Genomic DNA, 13953 nt, shown 5'->3' on the forward strand with positions numbered 1-13953 from the left:
CTTGCCTCCTTTGCCCTACCTCTTTCGCCTATAAATTACCTAAAATCCCGAAACAAACAGGGAGAGCCACGAAAATACTTTTCCACCGCCGCAACTTCTGTCTCCGCGAGACCCCATCTGGGGACCGTTCTGGTGCCCTGCCGGAGGGGGATTCGGACACGGAGGGCTTATTCATCAACACCATTGCCTCTTCGATGATGCGTGAGTAGTTCACCACAGACCTTCGGGTCCATAGCTAGTAGCTAGATGGCTTCTTCTCTCTCTTGGAACTTCAATACAAAGTTCTCCATGATCTTCATGGAGATCTATCCGATGTAACTTTCTTTTGTGGTGTGTTTGTCGAGATCCGATGAATTGTGGATTTATGATCAGACTATCTATGAATATTATTTGAGTCTCCTCTAATTTATTATATGCATGATTTCGTATCCGTGTAATTATCTTCGAGTTATGGGTTTTGTTTGGCCAACTTGATCTATAATTCTTGCAATGGGAGAAGTGCTTGGTTTTGGGTTCATACCGTGCGGTGTCCTCACCTAGTGACAGAAGGGGTAGCGAGGCACGCATCGTGTTGTTTTCATCAAGGGTAAAAAGATGGGGTTTATATCATATTGCATGAATTTATCCCTCTACATCATGTCATCTTGCTTAAGGCGTTACTCTGTTTGTTATGAACTTAATACACTAGATGCATGCTGGATAGCGGTCGATGTGTGGAGTAATAGTAGTAGATGCAGAAAGTACCGGTCTACTTGTCTCGGACGTGATGCCTATATGTATGATCATTGCCTTAGATAGCGTCATGACTTTGCGCGATTCTATCAATTGCTCGACAGTAATTCGTTCACCCACCGTAATACTTGCTATCATGAGAGAAGCCTCTAGTGAACACTATGGCCCCGGGTCTATTTTACACATTATATAATCAGATCTACATACAAATATACCAAAAATACCTTGCCGCACTTTTATTTCTATTTACCTTTTATCTCTGTCAGATCTCACCTTGCAAGTAATCGTGAAGGGATTGACAACCCCTTTGTCGCGTTGGGTGCAAGTTTGTTTGTTTTTGCGCAGGTTCATTGGTGCCTCATCTTGATAATCCTACTGGATTGATACTTTGGTTCTCAAACTGAGGAAAATACTTATCTCTACTTTGTTGAATCACCATTTCCTCTTCAAGGGAAAAACCAATGCAAGCTCAAGAAGTAGCACGGGGCGGCGCCGAGGGCGGTGGGGCGGCTGCGGCGGGGCTGTGGGGCGCCGGGGGCGGCGGCGTGATGGTGGTGGCTGTGGTGGGCGTCGGGGGAGGAGAGAGAGAGAGAGAGAGGGCCGGGGTGGGGCGGGACATCCGTTACATAATTCCTGAACTTGGCCGTCTGCTCGCGGACGACAAAGGGTCTAGACTCTTTGCCATCTGCCTGCGGACTCTTTGCCGTCCGCGAGCAGACGGCAAAGAAGGGGCGTAGTTTGACCTAACCATTCCCTGGCCAGATGGGCCAGCCGAAAGCTTTGCCGTCTGTTGTCCTCATCTTTGTCGTCTGCGGCTGACGGCAAAGAATTGACTGCTAGCAAAGACCTTCTTTGCCATCAACCAGTTCTTTGCCGTCTGCTTTGTGGGAGCTGACGACAAAGACACTCTTTGCCATCAGCCAATACACGACAAAGATTTGGCAGACGGCAACAAACTGAATTCCAGTAGTGGTTAGTCCTTGTGAGTTGCCCTACATGATCAAGGCATCTATGTAATTCTCTTGCTATTGCTATGCTCGGTTTGTTGGGATCCGATGGATTATGAGATTATGTTTAGATTGTTATGACTTATATATTTGATTATCCTTTTATATTATGTCCCTTAGTGATTCATGCATGTTCTGCGTTGCTATTTATTGCTTTGGCCGAGTAGTAGATTGTAACTCCAAGAGGGAGCGTTATGCATGATTGTGGGTTCATGCCCCTCGATGTCTAGCTTGAGTGATGGAAACATGAGACTAGGGGATGTGCTTGTTGCCACTAGGGAGAAAACAATGGTGCTTGTGACCACGGTTGCAAGGATTGTTTACCTTACACATAGTTCGTTAATGCAGTTGTCCGTTGCTTTGAGTTTACACTTTGGGTGGGGCTCGCAACTTAATACCATCGAGACGTTTTTGATAGATATCTTGAGGTGGATGATTAGTAAGTAGATGCTGATGAATAAACGGTCTACTTGTATTGGTGTACTGCCCATTACTATTGAACCTCTAACTATCAAGTAGCATAATTAGCATTGCGGTGCGATCATAATTCTGTCAATTGCCCAACTTTGATTTGTTTACCCAAGCATAGTTGTTTATTGTCTTTTGGGAGAGAGACATCACTAGTGAACATCATGTGACTCCGGTCCATAGCACCATCATTGTTTACACCTCCACCATTTACCGTTTTCATTTACTTTTCCGTTGCAATCACTATCACTTTCCCGCTTGTGTTTTGATCCTTTGCAAACTACAAGGCCGGAGAGATTGACAACCTCTCTGTACTCGTTGGGAGCAAAGTTATTTGTTGTGTGTGCAGGTCCACGTCTTCTGCTAGCACTAGAGTGGAATACACCTACTTGTTGAGCCTAGGAGTCCTCCTGGTTCGATAAACCTTACAGTCCCCGTGTAAGGGAAAACTGCTGCTGACTACATCTCCACCTTCCACTTGGGGTAACCAACGATGGGCGAGAAGTATATTTGTCAACTCGTCATCAAGGGTCCACGCTACACACATCCTCGAGCCGAGCAGGGCAGAGCTACCACCAGGTCTTGAGTGGACTGATGTTGGGGGTAGTACCCCTGCACTTGGACCTATGCTCCCTGATTGGATGTGGTACCCTCAACAGAGTCATCACGGAACGCAGGATCCTGTTCCTACCTTCTATCACCGCTAGCTACGTGGATTTAATCGTTTTCTCTGACGTTGATGTAGCCTTATCGCTATGTCTCGTTGTGGTACTCTTCCTCTGCGTGCCTGCGTGCCGCCTAGTGAGTCCAGGTTATCGTCTAATGCGTCCAGGTTATCGCCAAATTTTGAATTTGTAATTGATGGTGTGTAATCGAACTTCTGTATGGGTATGTATGTCGAACTCAACTACTATGAAGTATCTATCACATTTCCCTTTCGTCATGCTTGATTACTTCATGAATGCCTACAATGCCTTTGCAATTACTGTATGCTAAACTACCCCTGTTAAATATTTAGCAGGATGGTTAGACCAGCTGGCCGCCCGCGTGGCGCCGCCAATGATGCACCACCCCCGCCTCCTGAATATATGGCGGGGATTATCCAACAGTTTGAACTAAACCGCCAATTTATGCAAGGGCTCATGGATCAGTTCCAAAGGCCGAACATGAATCAGCAGCAAGGCATGACACTGCAAGACTTCTGCCGCCTCAACCCTGCGATCTATCGCAGCTCAACTCAGCCTCTTGATGCTGATGACTGGCTCTGTGACATTGCTTATGAGCTGGAGTCTGCCAATGTGCCCCTGGCGAGCTATGTTAACTTTTCCGCCTACTTCCTGAAGGGTCCCGCTGCTCAATGGTCGGATAGTCACAGGCGCTCTCAGCCCGTTGGAACTGTCATCACTTGGACGGAGTTCAGGTTTCCTTCCGTGCTCGCTACATTCCTCAGGGAATCATGGACCGTAAGAAGCGTGAGTTCCGCAACCTTGTCCAGGGCAACAAGACTGTGGATTCTTACCAGCGGGAGTTTCTGGACTTATCTCGCTATGCTGAAGAAGACGTTGCAACTGATGCACGCGGACAGGAGAAGTTCCGTGAGGGCCTCCACCCTGATATGAAGCTGGCACTCCTTGTTCAGGACTATGTTGATTTCACCACCCTGGTGAACAAGGCCATTCAGGTTGAGACTGGTCTGCAGGAATACAAGGATAGTAACAAGCGCAATCGTGACATGGGCTCACCTTTGGTCTCATCTGCATAGAAGTGGAAGATCTGGATTCCCGACAACATGTACCATGCACCTCCTCCTGCTCCGAGGCCGTCCCATGCTGCACCTCATCTGCCTCCTCCACCACCTAGGCAGCCGAGGCTTCCAACTCCACTGCCTCGAGTTCCTCCTTCCCGTCCTGAGGACGGGCTGTGCTTCAAGTGTGGCCGTCCATGTCACCGTGCTAGAGTCTGCACGCAGAATCTGAATCAACTGACACTTCCTTCAACTGACAGTGGCAACAACCAAAACCGCAACAACAATGCCAAGCCTCCTTATGTTCGTGGTCAGGCCAACAACATTGACATGGGTCAAGCTCAAGACCAGCCTACTACCGTGATGGGTACACTTCTCGTTAACTCAGTACCTGCTTCTGTATTGTTTGATACAAGAGCATCGCATTCCTTTATGTCAGAAAAATTTGCATACATGTATGACATTAAGAGCGAAGAGATGAACATCCCGATAGTGGTAAACACCCCGGGGGCGAATACCGAACCTCTGTGGTTTACTCCCATGTTTCGGTTGAAATTGAAGGATTAGAATTCCTTGCCAACCCCATCTTACTAAAGTTGTACAACATTGATCTCATACTGGGAATGGACTGGTTGAAAGCTCATACGGCTTAAATTGTTTGTGCCACCAAGACCGTCCACCTCCTACACCCTTCAGATGAATTAATAAGCTACCATGCTCATCTCGTTCGAGATGCCGAGGCACGGCTATATGACTTGAATGCATTAAATGCGTCATCTCTTGAAGGGATCGAAAACATTCTAGTTGTCTGGGAATTCCAAGATGTCTTTCCAGAAGAACTTTCGGGGATTCCCCGTGCTCGAGTTGTCGAGTTTGTCATTGACTTGGTACCCGGTACCACTCCTGTCGCCAAGCGTCCTTATAAAATGCCACCACATGAACTTCTTGAACTTAAGCAATAAATTGACAATTCTCTTTGTCTGGGTTTCATTAGTCCGAGTTCCTCTGCTTGGGGAGCACCTTCTCTCTTTGTTAAGAAGAAGGATGGGACAAATCGTTTGGTTCAAGACTATCGTCCTATCAACCAGGCCACTATTCAAAACAAATATCCTCTTCCTTGGATAAATGATATATATGGTCAACTTGCTGGTTCCTCAGTATTCTCTAAGCTCAACTTGAGGTTGGGATACCACCAGATCCGTGTCACAAAGAGGATATCCCAAAGATCGCCTTTGTTACTCGTTATGGATCATACGAGTACACCGACATGTACTTCGGCTTAACCAATGCCCCAGCAACCTTCTCTCGATTGATGAATTATATATTCATGGACTACCTCGACAAATTCGTCATGGTATATCTAGATGATATTCTGGTATTTTCGAAGAATAACGAAGAACATGCCGAACATCTTCGTCTTGTACTGGATAAGCTTCGGGAGCATAAAATCTATGCGAAGTATTCGAAATGTGAATTCTGGCTGGACGAAGTGACATACCTTGGTCATCTGATCTCCAAGGATGGTATTGCAGTCACCCCCGAACGAGTTCAAGCTATCCTTGACTGGACTCCCCCAAAGAATGTCAAGCAAGTTATAAGTTTTCTCGGACTCGCCAGCTATTGCTGTCGATTCGTAGAGAACTTCTCCAAGATTGCAAAGCCTTTAACCAATCTGCTTCACAAAGGTGTTCAATATGAGTGGACTGATAAATGTGAGGAAAGTTTCCAGGCACTCAAGGACAAACTGACATCCGCTCTAGTACTTGCTCCTCCGGATACAAAAAGGGATTTCGTCATATATTGTGACGCTTCTCGTCAAGGAATAGGCTGTATCCTGATGCAGGATCGCAAAGTGATTGCTTATGCCTCACGTCAGTTGCGTGCTCATGAAGAGAACTATCCAGTTCATGATCTCGAACTTGCCGCAGTTATACATTCACTAAAAGAATGGCGACAATACCTTATGGGTAATCGCTGTGAAATCTACACCGACCATCAAAGTCTGAAGTATCTGTTCACTCAACCGGATCTGAACCTCCGTCAACAGAGATGGATGGAGCGTATAGAAGATTTTGACTGTAGTATATCATATACCCCCGGCAAGGCTAACGTAATGGATGATGCCTTGAGTCGCAAGTCATACCGCAACCACCTCCAGGTTCATAAGGTTCACGATCGTCTGCAAGAGGAATTCCGTAAGCTGAACCTACATATTGTTCCTCAGGGTTATCTTGTTCCCCCTCCTGAAGAGTATCAAAAGATGAACCTCCGTGTTGTTAACCAGGGTTCCCTCAGTAACCTGGTTGTTGAACCAGATCTTGTGGGCACCATCAAGACTCTGCAAGATTATGATGATGATGTCGAAAGGATTAAAAGTTACCTTACAGTAGGTAAACCCTCCTTATTCACTGTTGCTAAAGATGGCACCTTGTACTTCAAGGGTCGCCTATTCGTCCCAAATAAAAAGGAAAATCTCAGAATGACCGGAAGGGTGATGAAAGAAACTCACGACACACCATTATCTATTCACCCGGGTAGTACCAAGATGTACCAAGACACCCGCCAAAGATTCTGGTGGCCCAATATGAAGCAAGACATTGCACACTATGTTGCAAAATGTGATATTTGTTGGCGAATCAAAGCAGAACATCAAAAGCTCGCTGGAACTCTGCAACCTATCTCTAGTCCTGAGTGGAAATGGGACCATGTTGAAATGGACTTTGTCACTGGTTTTCCCAAATCTCAGAAGGGTAATGATGCTATTCTTGTCGTCATTGACCGACTGTCCAAAGTTGCACATTTTCTGGCCGTCAAGGAAACAATTAATGCTAGTCAATTGGCAGATCTTTATATGTCAAGAATTGTTTCACTTCACGGTATTCCATTGGTAATCAGCTCGGACCATGGCAGCTTGTTCACTTCGAAATTCTGGGAAAGTTTTCAGAGGGCTATGGGGACTCATCTGTCCTTCAGCACCGCATTTCATCCTCAATCCCAGGGACAAGTTGAACGAGTCAACCAAATTCTGGAGGACATGCTTCAAGCTTGTGTCATTTCTTTCAGTAAGAAATGGGAGGAATCTCTCCCATATGTCGAGTTCTCTTACAATAATAGCTATCAAGCTAGTCTAAAGATGGCCCCTTCCGCGGTATTGTGTGGACGAAGGTGCCGAACTCCTCCGAATTGGTTAAAATCTGGGGAACGATCACTCTTTAGTCCGGATATTATCCAACATGCCGAAGATCAAGTCCACATTATTCATGAGAATCTGAAGGCTCCTCAGTCTCGTCAGAAGAGTTAGTATGACCTTCAGCATCAAGATATGGTGTATCAACTTGGCAAAAAGGCTTATCTTCGTGTCACACCAAAGAGAGGTGCACACCATTTTGGGATCGAGGGAAAGTTAGCTCCTCACTATATTGGTCCTTTCACCGTTCTCGAGCAGCGTGGAAAAGTAGCATATCCGTTGGAACTGCCGGCGAACCTTTCTCAGGTTCATGATGTCTTCCATGTGTCTCAACTCCGTCACTGCTTCAAGGATCCTATTCAAGCAGTGGATCATGATATGCTTGAGATGCAACAAGACCTCTCTTATAAAGAGCATCCGGTCCGCATTCTCGATCAGGCTGAACGTCAGACTCGTTGCAAAGTCACCAAGTTCCTTAAAGTGCCGTGGTCAAATCATTCAGAAGATGAAGCCACTTGGGAACGCGAGGATCATCTTCGTGATGAATACCCCGATCTCTTTCCTTCTACCTCTTAATTCTTGGACGAGAATTATTATTAGTAGGGAGAGTTGTGACATCTTGAGTTTTTGCTACAGTGTTGTATGTAATTAAGCTACAGTGATCCCACGCTAATGATGCCACCTCACCGTGATTACTATCGTTAATCTCACATTAGTACAAAACCGAGTCAAATTCAAAATTTAAAATAAAGTCAAATGATAAAAGTTTTCGAATGCCAAAATAAAAATGTTCCCTCATTTCTTCCCTAACCCTAAACCTAATCACTCCCTCCCTCACTCCCCATCCTAGCCGCCGCCAGACTCGCCGCGAGGGAGCCAGGGATCCCTCGTTCCCTCGCCCGAGCCCCTTGTTTCCTCCCTCCCCTCGACCGAGCCTGCCTCGTTCGCCCTATCCACCTCGCCTCGCTCAGCTCCCTTCACCTACCCCACCGGCGCCACCACCCCCGCCAGCCTTCTCCTCCTCCACCTGCGCCACCCCTTCCACCTCACCAAGCACCATCGACTGACCACCACCAACACCACCGGTCAGCCACCACCGCTCCCTCCTCGCCCACCAGCGACCACCACTGGGGCCCTTTCCTACCGGACCCCCCTCTTCACTAAAGCTCCTCGACGCCGCCCTCGACCCTCTCTCCCCCGCACCGGATCCGCCACGCCGGCGCTCTCCGGCGTTCCTCCGGGCTCCTCCTCATCGGATCTGCCTCCACCACCTCACCGGCCTCCTCCGACATGACCACGTTGTCTCCTCCGCCCTCCCCGTGAACTCCGGCTACACCGGGCATTCCCATCAACGCCAGTGAGCCCTCCATTCAGGCTCCTCCCACCATCCCTCCTCTCCCCAACTCCGGCGCACAATTCCCACCAACGTCGCCCCGTTCCGCCCGCGCTGGTGCGCCCCCGTTTGCCCCGCTCGTCCCCGGACTTGGCCTCGGCCACGATGGCCTCACCTCGTCCGACCCATACCATCTCCTGTAACAGGGGGATTAACCCCCCTTTGGATTATTGTTATGGGGCATTTTCCCATCCACCGTGACTGACAGAGGGGGCCCATGAACCCCCCTCTAAACTACTATAAAAAATAGGAATAAAAAACAGGATTAAATATATATATATATATATATATATACGTTTTAATAAATATTAATAATAAAGTAAATAAATAATTAGTTATATTATTTAATTAATTAAATAGATAATTAAGGATTAATTAGACTAGTTAATTACTATGTTAATTAGTTAATACTAGTACAAATGCCGTGCGTTGCACCGGGCAAGAAAAAAATATAGGTAGTAAACAACATGATAATCTCAACCAATACATAAGATCATAATCAAGCACATAATCTTATTAAAGAGTATATAATATTCAGTATTTGTGAGACTGTTGGATGTACTCTTGCAAGCAGAGTAAATTCTCCTCTGTAGTAGGAGTATCTTGTTAATTTTTGTGAAGTATAGCATCTACTGCCTGAACCTACAACTGAGAAGGAATTGCAATAGTGGGATCCAGTATTGCAAGGCTTTGTTTCAAGGGATTCCTGTAATTCACCCACAGATCAGTACTATTAACTAAATGCTCTGAGAATGAATCCTACAAAGAGAGTTCATTGGATGTGCATAAGATTTTATTTCAATGTATGTATATAGGAAAACTGAAGCTTCCTATGATCCATAAAGTTAGACAAAAGCTTTCACATAGGTCAATAAAGATGTACCTATGAGAAAAAATAAATATGTACCTGATACGTCTCAAACATATCTATAATTTTTGATGGTTTCATGCTGTTATCTTGTCAACTTTGGATGTTTTATATACCTTTTATATCTTTTTTGGGACTAACTTATTAATTCAGTGCCAAGTGCCAGTTCCTGTTTTTTCTGTGTTTTTGACTCTTTTCAGATCTGATTTTGGAACGAAGTCCAAACGGAATAAAATCCCCGAAATAAATTTTTCCAGAACAGAAGAAGATCGGGGGACTTGAGGGCCAAGGCAGGAGGCCCACAGGGAGCCCACAAGCCTTGACGCCGCGGCCAGGGGGGCCCGCGGCGACCACGCTTGTGGCCTCCCTGGCGCTCCCCTGCCCTAGCTCTTTGGCCTATATATTCCCTAAATCCCAGAAAAAATCAGGGCGTCCACGAAACCACTTTTCCGCCGCCGCAAGCTTCCGTTTCCGCGAGATCTCATCTGGAGACCCTTCCAGGTGCCCTGTGGGAGGGGACTTTGGAGCTGGAGGGCTTCTACATCAACATCATCGCCTCTCCAATGACTCGTGAGTAGTCTACTTCAGACCTACGGGTCCGTAGTTAGTAGCTAGATGGCTTCTTCTCTCTCTTGGATCTTCAATACAAAGTTCTCCATGATCTTCATGGAGATCTATCCGATGTAATCCACTTTGGCGGTGTGTTTGTCGAGATCCGATGAATTGTGGATTTGTGATCAGATTATCTCTGAATTATATTTGAGTCTTTGCTGATTTCTTATATGCATGATTTGATATCCTTGTAAGTCTCTCCGAGTCTTGGGTTTTGTTTGGCCAACTAGATCTATGATTCTTGCAATGGTAGAAGTGCTTGGTTTTGGGTTCATACCGTGCGGTGACCTTTCCCAGTGACAGAAGGGGCAGCAAGGCACGCATCGTGTTGTTGCCATCAAGGGTAACAAGATGGGCTTTCATCATAGATTTGAGATTGTCCATCTACATCATGTCATCTTGCTTAAGGTGTTACTCTGTTCTTATGAACTCAATACACTAGATGCATGCTGGATAGCGGTCGACGTGTGGAGTAATAGTAGTAGATGCAGAAAGTATCGGTCTACTTGTTTTGGACGTGATGCCTATATGTATGATCATTGCCATAGATAACGTCATGACTTTGCGCGGTTCTATCAATTGCTCGACCGTAATTCGTTCACCCTCCATCTACTTGCTTTCATGAGAGAAGCCACTAGTGAACACTACGGCCCCCGGGTCTATTCACAACTATCGTCTCCACTTTTACTTTTACTTTGCTTTGTTTACTTTTTGCTTTCAGTTCTCACTTTGCAAACAATCTATAAGGGATTGACAACCCCTTCATAGCGTTGGGTGCAAGCTCTTTGTGTTTGTGCAGGTACTTGTGACTTGACGCGATCCTCCTACTGGATTGATACCTTGGTTCTCAAACTGAGGGAAATACTTACCGCCGCTGTGCTACATCACCCTTTCCTCTTCAAGGGAACACCAACGCAAGGCTCCAAGGCCGCGGGGGAATCCTTTGCATATTTGCCAAGGAAGTCCCTATAGGCGTAGCCCGTAGCAGAAGGATTCCTGGCGCCGTTGCCAGGGAAGGTCTTTTGTTGCCGTAGCAGTACCTGATTCTGCTCGATTCCGGATGGGCTACCATTTGGGCGATGAGTCTATGCAGGGTATGTTATTGGGGTTGTAGGATCATTTTCCCCAACAAATTAATCGTATTCTTTATTACCAATGCAAATTAGAGGCTGCCCAACATCATTTGACGGGAACTGATAAAAGACTTTGGAAACAACAAGCTCCTCCTGCTTTTCATCTTGATCTACCACAAGGTGATACTGATGCATTCTCCAATTAGTTTTTTCTGCCTTGCCACCTCCTTTCTTTGAACCTATGTAAAGAACCAGTATTTTCTTCCACCCTTTTATGACACCGTTATTATCTAAGATAGATCTGGATTTTCCAGTCTTGTGCCATCTGAGAATCTCATCACAAACAATGTGGTCACTGTGGCTAATCTTGCGACGTTTACGCTTGCCAACATCGTAGGCATTTGATATTTTGTGGAAGAAATGACTGGCGATTCCGTCTAATTTGACACCTGCAGACATATATGAATTAGCTAACGATGACTTACTCTGCATAGTATGAGCTAAATATTTAATTCAGAAGCCCTTGATAGCAAGTCTAAGTAAGAATCATGTACCAGGGAGATTTTCCGGATGTGTATGGTAGATTCCTTCGGCCTCCTCTATGGTTGGAATAAAACCATCTATTAGTACATGGGATGCTACCCTGCCAGCCTTTCCTTCTAAATGTTCAAGCAGTTCGAGGTCAGTTGGATCAAACTTAACACCAACAGGGAGTCCTGGCCACTGTGATAAAACCTGCAATACAAAGCAGGGATCCTTCATGAACAGAGGGTTGTGTATTCTTATTCTGATGGTGTGTGCAGAGTTATCACCTGAATTGATATATATTTGGAACAAATTATGAAAACAAGAATGAGACGCAATCGGGAACAGGGGGAGAACCAATAGCAAAAGGGCCCGTGCGTTGCAACGGGAATTATATCTTATATGGTTTAACTAAGACTACCAATTATCTATGACGTGAACTCTTGTTCCTCCACCTGTCGTCCTTTGAAAAAAATGTAGAAGCAAACTGTAGATTTGGAGAATAAAAAATGAAGAGAATCAACCGATTTGATTAGATGAGCGTGTTCCTCCCAGTATCCATCAAAGTCTGATTTGTTTTTCTTTCCTGAACATGTTTGCTGTGAAAAGAAGCGTGTTGTATGACCTATCTGGTTTGATTATTCAAGAAAATATGGTCTGAACCAACTATTACATCTAGAAAGAAAGGAAAATACGATCGCAATGCCGATCCGAGTTTTCAGATCCAACTGAGGCATAGGTTATTGGTTTTAGAGTTTTTTTTAGATGAACAGGGAGCTCTCCCTCCGGTTCCATTGCAAGATGAAACCCAACAAAGTATTATACATCAGCTCACTTAGAGGAATAAATTAAACAATATATATTTTAAATTGTGATCATTCTATGAAAACCTCATACATAACGGCAACCATGGTGATCATTCTATGAAAACCTCATGCATATTTGTTGTACAATCAAAAATAAAGTCTTAGGTTTAAAGAATGTAGCAATAATTCATAAGTACTCCTAATACGTCTACCAAAATATTCAGAGACTGTTCTTTTTTTCCTAACATATACTTATTTAACCAAATAAACACTAAAGATTTTCTTATATTGTTTCGCCCTTTGTGAAAAATGCAGCCAAGCAAACGTACATGTCCGGGCACGCCGTCTGGTTCTTGGCGCACTCCTCCCATTCCTGCACTTTGTCTGACCACGCCCCCTGCAATCAGTATATCAATCAACGTCAGTTACTACAAAATATCATAAATCTAAATAGCACGTCACCACCTCAGGAACCACCAACATGTAGATCAGATGAAAAACTATTCAGAATGATTTCGCACCTTTATGCTCTTGTTCAGCGCGTCGACGAATTTGCCCACGTCTTCGTCGTAGTAGTCCTTCTCCGCCGCCTGGATGATGTTCACGTCCCAGACTTTACAACATACAACAACCGGGAGGTACAAGTTTCAATATTGTTGCCGCACTTTTGTTTTCTGAAGTCTGAACTATATGAGCCTTACATGGTGGAGTTTCAGATAAAATCAGTGAAAGAAAAATTTAATTATGGTTTCAGTTAAATTCAGTTGATGTTTCAGTAAAGGAAAAGTTTATTTATGGTTATAGTTAAGGAAAAGTTCCATTTGGTGTCATTTGGTTTCATTTTGGCCATCATTTCAGTTAAATATAGTTAAGGAAAAGTTTCATTTGGTTTCATTTGTTTCTGGAATTAGAGTAAAAGAGGAGCACTATTGTAAGAGGGGAGCAAATGGACTACTCCAAGCTCCTACACTTAATTAACACAAAGATGCTACTCATACACTGTACTGAAAAAGGTACAATTAATTAAATGGCCTAGTGCTCTATACATATGCATATGGAAACACATTTTAATTAAATTGACTACTCCATACATATGCATAATGAAACACATTTTAACTATGGGAGTACATCATTCTATAAACAAAGAAAATGCCAACAAGAGTATGATCAGATTTTGATTGGTCACAGAGTGAAAAAAATGCAGCATCCCACAGAACTTGGATAGATGCTGCTAAGCTCACACGACTGACCATAGTTTTTATTTTCTTTGCTTTATTTTGTTCAGAAGGTGGGAAGAACAGATGGAGCAAAAGGAACAATCTGTTGCACATATTGGACAAGCGCCACTACTTTGAATTTACACACACATTGGACATGAACAATCTGTTGTTGGTGCTCTGCACATTCAATTTAGTGAGAGAGGGAGGAGGGAGGGAGAAGAGGAGGGATTTGCTCCAACGGCACCGTGGATTTGGATGGCTGCTCCACTGCACGCGCCGCTACAAATCAAGCGTCGCTGCGTCACCGAGGTGGCTTGA

General features: G+C 44.8%; 1 pseudogene; it reads right to left on the reverse strand.

The window, feature by feature from the left end:
* Positions 1 to 8298: 8298 nt before the first annotated feature.
* Positions 8299 to 13668, reverse strand: LOC123450275 (annotated as a pseudogene).
* Between the last annotated feature and the right edge of the window lie 285 nt (positions 13669 to 13953).

The sequence above is a fragment of the Hordeum vulgare genome, chromosome 4H, assembly GCF_904849725.1.
Source record: "Hordeum vulgare subsp. vulgare chromosome 4H, MorexV3_pseudomolecules_assembly, whole genome shotgun sequence".
Classification (NCBI taxonomy): Eukaryota; Viridiplantae; Streptophyta; class Magnoliopsida; order Poales; family Poaceae; genus Hordeum; species Hordeum vulgare.